The following is a 6,000-nucleotide window of genomic DNA, read 5'->3' as shown; positions in this document are numbered from 1 at the left end:
CTCCAACATACACTCCTTTCTTGCCTCTCATGTCCAAGTAAAATGTCATCAACTACAAATTACCATGGACATGCTCTCACTGTGGAATCTGAGGCCTGTATGAGTCACTCGGGGAAGGCATCTTACAAAAGGGTTGTTTGAAAAGAACTGTAGATATATAGAGAAGGGTCAGACACATTGTATTTCTATAGACAAAATTGTTAAGCAGAAACACAGAAGATTTGTTTAATAATAAAGTGGCTTTTTGAGGTTTGGAGTTTTATTATTATTTCTTTTTAGAAAAAAGAGAAAATTTACAAGATGCAAAGGTCTCACACAATACATTATCATTGATGATTGTTCTCTTTACACCTTAACGTGGGCCCTGGTTTGGCCAGTGTTGGGAAGAACATGGACAGCATGAATGCATTTAAGATCGATCATGGACACACAGGAATAAACCACAGTGTGAAAGAACTCGATGACAAATGATATTGGGCCAGCCTGTTCCAAAAGCAAGCCAAGACAATGTGGGAAGAAACAACGCCTTCCTGGGGAGGAGGCACAGGGGTACGCCCCGCTGCCAGGTGCGGGGTGCGTTCCCCTGCATCGGCAGCACTCACTGCCTCTATTAGACCACAGCAACAACATAAAATGGTAACGTTCCTTTGGTGTTTTTTTGCAGGACTCTTCAGGTTCCCAATTTCTTATTTCTGTCTTCCTTTTCACGATTCAGTTCCAAATTCTTAAAGTAGTGTGGGTGCTTAGCAATTTTCATGAATTTTTCAGGATCCAGTTGTGCCCAATGATAACGTGCTAAAAAGAACAAAGACAAGACATACTACTCAGAAGGGTCCCAAAAATTTGCTTCAAATCCTGTTAAAAATCTGACCAGGTATTACAAAGTAGCTAAAGATACCACCCTTCTTCAAGTTCATACAATGACAATAGCGTGACAGTGTTTCACTTTACTGTGAAAAATCTGCCATGTTGTCAGTGTTAATTCAAATGCCTTTTCACCAAAGTTTCCAATTTTTCAGAAATTTTTCCTTAGAACTCAAAAAGACACCAAACCAAATATCTGGAAATTAAACAATGCACTTCTACATGGCCTCTGCAGCAAAGAGACATTACAAGGCAAATTAGAAAACGTTTTAAAGTGAATGAAAATAAAAATACAATGTAGAAAAACCGTAATATTCACCTTGCACAGTGTTTACAGGGAAATCAGAGCATTAAATGCTTATATGAGAAAAGAAGAAAGCTGTCAAGTCAAGAATCTGAGTTTTCACCTTAAGGAACTAAAAGAATAAAAATAAAATAAACCCAAAGCAAACAGAAGTAGGGGAAAAATAAAGACAAGAACAGGAAAAAATGAAATTTCAAACAGAAAAATAGAACAGAAAATAAAAAGATCAATAAGATTGATAAACTTACCAAGAAAAGAAGACACAAGTTATGAATATCAGGAATCAAAGAGGCAACATAAGTACAGATTTTACAGACATTAAAAGGACAAAATAGATGTATCACAAACAACTTTATACCCATAAATTAGACAACATAGATAAAATGGACAAATTTCTTGAAAAAAGATACAAGGCCTTATTTCCAAATCCAGTTAACAATCATGGAGGCAGAGGGGTGGGGAGACTAAAGAAAGCATAGGGACAGGGAATAAACAAAATGCTTTTTCTTAAGATATTGTTGATACTGTTCAAAGAATGATAGGTTCTTTAGTATAAAATGTCTAAGTGTCTCAAGTTTCTCTCTGTAATTCTAAGGCTACTACAAAAACCAGCTGGTCTTGCCAAGATTTGTGAGGCAAGCATATGTCATCCAAGAGTTTAAATCCCAAACTTAAAGCAGTTTCTATTCCCTCAGATATAAATTCTAATTGGAATTCCTAGTAGTTCCAGTCAAGACAGCAGAATAGGTAAACACTGTGCTCACGTCCTCTCACAAAAATATCAAACTTACAACGAAATTACAGAACAACCATCATTGAGAATTGCTTGAAGAATAGCTGAACAAAAGTCCTATAATCAAGGATATATAAGAGAAGCCATGTTGAGACTAGTCGTGGGGGGTAGAGACATGGAATGGGCTGGCTCCACACCCACATATGGCAGTTAAAAATCGGAAGGCATATCTCATCTGTGGAGGTCCCCCCTAAGGAGTGAAGGGTCCCAAGCCCAAGGTTCCAGTGCCGGGAAGAGAAGTCCCATAACTTCTGGCTATGAAAACCTGTAGTTTGTGGCTGAGTGAGACAGACGGTTGGAATCCCAGGAGTTCCTCCTAAAGGGCCTCAGCATGGACTCACTTGCGTATGGACTCACTTGCTCTGAGCTCCAGTGCTGGGGCAGGAGCTCGAAAAGTGCCAAGAACATAAGTGGAGAAACTGAATTATCTGGCTTCAGGGCAAGAGCTGGAAGGGTAACCGGCAGGCACCATTGTTCAGTGGTTGAGCCCTCCCCTCACAGAGCCAGCAGGCAGGCCCCGTTGTTCTGCTACTGAGCCCTTCCTCCACCCAGCCTCCATGTGCGGGTGGGCACCAAATCTGAGTCTCCATCAACCTAGCAAACACTGTTTGCCCCTCCCTGGTGATTCCCTGAGACCTCATCCCACCAAAATTATGTGCCTGCCCAAGCCTCTTTCAGCAGCTTTTCCAGACAAACAACCTATCTCAGCATATGTTGCAGACTTTCCAAAACTCTCTTAAAGGTTCACAACCCTTCCCCTGCCAAAAAAGCAGCATGCCCCTCAGTGTGCCCCATACGTCTTGCTAAGTGGCCCCAAGCCTGGCACTATTGGCAGCCAGCCTCAGTTTGTAGCTTAACTTCTCCCAGGTACCTCCAAGCCTACCACAAGTAGCAACCATCTGCAGATCACTTTGTAGCTCCTACCAGGTAGCCTGGAGCTGGATGCAGGCAGTGGCTAGCCTTGGCCTGCATCAGAGCTCCTCCCAAGAGGTCCCAGAAACAACACCAGGAGGCTGGCTTCAGAGCATACCAGAGATACCACCCAACCCACTCCATAATCAACACACCCAAAGGGCAGACTCTACAGGCACCGAACCATACTGAAGCAAATCTTGCTCTGTGGAGTAAACCCCTGCACAACAGCTCCTCCACTGCAGTCATGGCCAATCCTCACAGCCAGTCAGTCTGAGAGTCAATCCCTCCCACTGACATGCCAATAGCAATCAAGGCTCAACTACAACAGGAAGGCACACACAACCCAAACAAGGGACATGCCTGGAACACCCAGCTTATGTGACCAGGGACACTGCATCACTGGGCCCCATGGGACATCTGCAACATAAAGTCACTCTACCAAGACTGGGAGATGTAGCAGATGTATTTACATAAGAAATAGAAACAAACACAGGGAAGTAGCCAAAATGAGGAGGCAAAGAAACAGGTCCCAGATGAAAGAACAGGATAAAACTCTAGAAAAAGAACTAAACAAAATGGAAACAAGTAATCTACCAGATGCAGAGTTCAAAACTCTGGTTATAAGGATGCTCAATGAACTTAGGGGAAGAGTAGATAAACTCAGTGAGAATTTCAACAAAGAGGAAACATAAAAATGGAGATACAAAACATAAAAAAAAATACTCAGAAATGAAGAATATAATAACTGAAATGAAAAATACCTTAGAGGGAATCAACAGATTATATAAAGCAGAGGACTGAATCTGTGATTTGTAAGACAAGGTAGTGGAAAACACCCAATCAGAATAGCAAACAGAAAAAAGAATCCTAAAATATGAGGACAGTTTAAGGTAACTCTGGGACAACATCAAGCATATCTACATTTGTATCATAGGGGTACCAGAAGAAGAGAGAAAGTAAGAAAAAACCTATTTGAAGATATAATGATGGTAAACTTCCCTAACTTGGTGAAGGAAAGAGACACACAAGCCCAGAAAATGCAGAGTCCCAAACAAGATGAAACCAAATAGGCCAACACCAAGACATGTTATAACTAAAATTTCAACATGGTTGAGATAAAGAGAACCTTAAAAGGAGTAAGAGAAAAGCAGTGAGTTACTAACAAGGGAGCTCCAGTAAGACTGTCCGCTGATTTTTCAACAGAAACTTTGCAGGCCAGAGGGGATTAGTAGGAAATATTCAAAGTGATGAAAAGCAAGCAAGGACCTACAACCAAGATTACTCTACCCAGCAAGTCTATCATTTAGAATCGAAGGAGAAATAAAGAGTTTCCCAGACAAGAAAAAGCTAAAGGAGTAGAACACCACCAAACCAGTATTACGAGAAATGTCAAAGGGACAAGAAGAAGGGGAAGGAGGAGGAAGAAGAGAAAGAGGAGGGGAGGGGGGAAGTGGGGAAAGAGAAGGCGGAAGAGAAGAAGAAAGATAAAAAAATATGAGTAATAAAATGGTAATAACTACATACCTATCAATAATTGCTTTAAATGTAAATGGATTAAATGCTCTAACCAAAAGCCGAATGGATAAAGAAGATGTAGTACATATCTACCATGTTTCCCCCAAAATAAGACCTAATTGGAAAATAAGCCCTAGCATGATTTTCAGGATGACATTCCCTAAACATAAGCCCTAATGTGTCTTTTGGAGCAAAAATTAATATAAGATCTGGCCATATTTTGGGGGAAACACGGTATAAAGGACTATTAATTGGCCATAAAAAAGAAAAGAATGAAATCTTACCATTTACAATAACATGGATAAACCCAGAGGGTATTATACTAAGTGAAATAAGTCAGAGAAGGACAAATACCATATAATTTCACTTATATGTGACATCTAAAAACAAAATAAACAAACAAAACAGAAACAAATTCATAGATACAAAGAACAAACTGATGGTCGCCAGATGGGAGGGAGGTTGGAGGACTGGGTGAAAAAGGGGAAGGAATTAAGAAGTACAAATTGACAGTTACAAAATTCATGGGAATGCAAAGTAAAGCATATGGAATATAGTCAATAATATTGTAATAACTATATATGGTGCCAGGCGGCTGCAAGACTTATCAGGGGGATCACTTCATAAGTTATATAAGTGTCTAACCACTATGCTGTACCCCTGAAACTAATATTATTATTGAATATCAACTGTAATCATAAATTTTTTTTAATTTTAATTTTTAAATAATAAAGAAAATAAAATTAAAAAAAGAAAAACAACCCATTTGCTCCTATTAATACCTTTCTCCTCACCTGCAATACTAATATCTGAAATCCTGACCTTCGGGGAATTCCATCTTCTTGGTATACATAAAACCCTTTGTTTTTGAACTCAAAATGAGCTTTGGGATCTTTCTCGAATATATTACTCTTTTACATTTACTCCAATTAAATATTCTACACGTTTTAATGCTTTGGAATAATAAATGTATGTTTCAAATGTTTGCTGTTCAGGTAGAAAAAATAAGGTTTAATATAGAAGAATAAATGACCTAGAAAATGTTCATGATATTCTGTTAGATGATAAAAGCAAATATTATATATATAGTGTACCTCTAACTTTGTAAAATTAGAAAAAGAGAACAGAATTACCTGCTTAGAGAAAATGTTATAAAAGTATTATGTTAATAATGATTATCTTAGAATAATGAGATGGCGGATAACTTTTATTTTCTTCTTTGAGCATTCTGGCATTTTTGAAATTTTCTATAATGAAAGGCCATTAATTTTGTAATTCAAAAATAGCTTTTATAAGAAATTTTATAAGAGAAAGACAATTTAGGAATTTAAATCCCTCCTAGAGAATCAGAACTGGAAGGGATTCTGAGAGGTTTCAGCACAGGGACTCTCAAATTTTTTAGGTAAACCACTCAGGCACAGGGGACTTTATAAAGCACTTAACCTGAAGGGTTTACAACTAAGCATGCTTCCAAAACTAACTGTGCTACTACTGGGAGCCCTAACAGGCAGTCGTAATCATAACATCAACATTAGTATTATGAGTGATTAGCTTCCAAACTGCATGCAAGAGCCTTTTGCCCAGTAGTGGATACTGTTCCACCTGAAAG

At 38.8% G+C, this 6,000-nt stretch overlaps 1 protein-coding gene across 1 annotated transcript in view; it reads right to left on the bottom strand.

Moving 5' to 3' along the window:
- Nucleotides 1–212: 212 nt before the first annotated feature.
- The window catches only part of DTD1 (D-aminoacyl-tRNA deacylase 1), a 205,426-nt gene continuing 199,638 nt past the window's right edge, over nt 213–6,000 (bottom strand). The window contains exon 6 of the mRNA XM_033095499.1: nt 213–795. The gene's annotated coding sequence lies outside the window, so the exon portion shown is untranslated. The remainder of the gene's footprint in view (nt 796–6,000) is intronic.

The sequence above is a fragment of the Rhinolophus ferrumequinum genome, chromosome 23 (genome assembly GCF_004115265.2).
Source record: "Rhinolophus ferrumequinum isolate MPI-CBG mRhiFer1 chromosome 23, mRhiFer1_v1.p, whole genome shotgun sequence".
Lineage (NCBI taxonomy): Eukaryota > Metazoa > Chordata > Mammalia > Chiroptera > Rhinolophidae > Rhinolophus > Rhinolophus ferrumequinum.
Note: the sequence above shows the minus strand (reverse complement) of the source record. Positions and strands in the feature narration are given on the sequence as shown.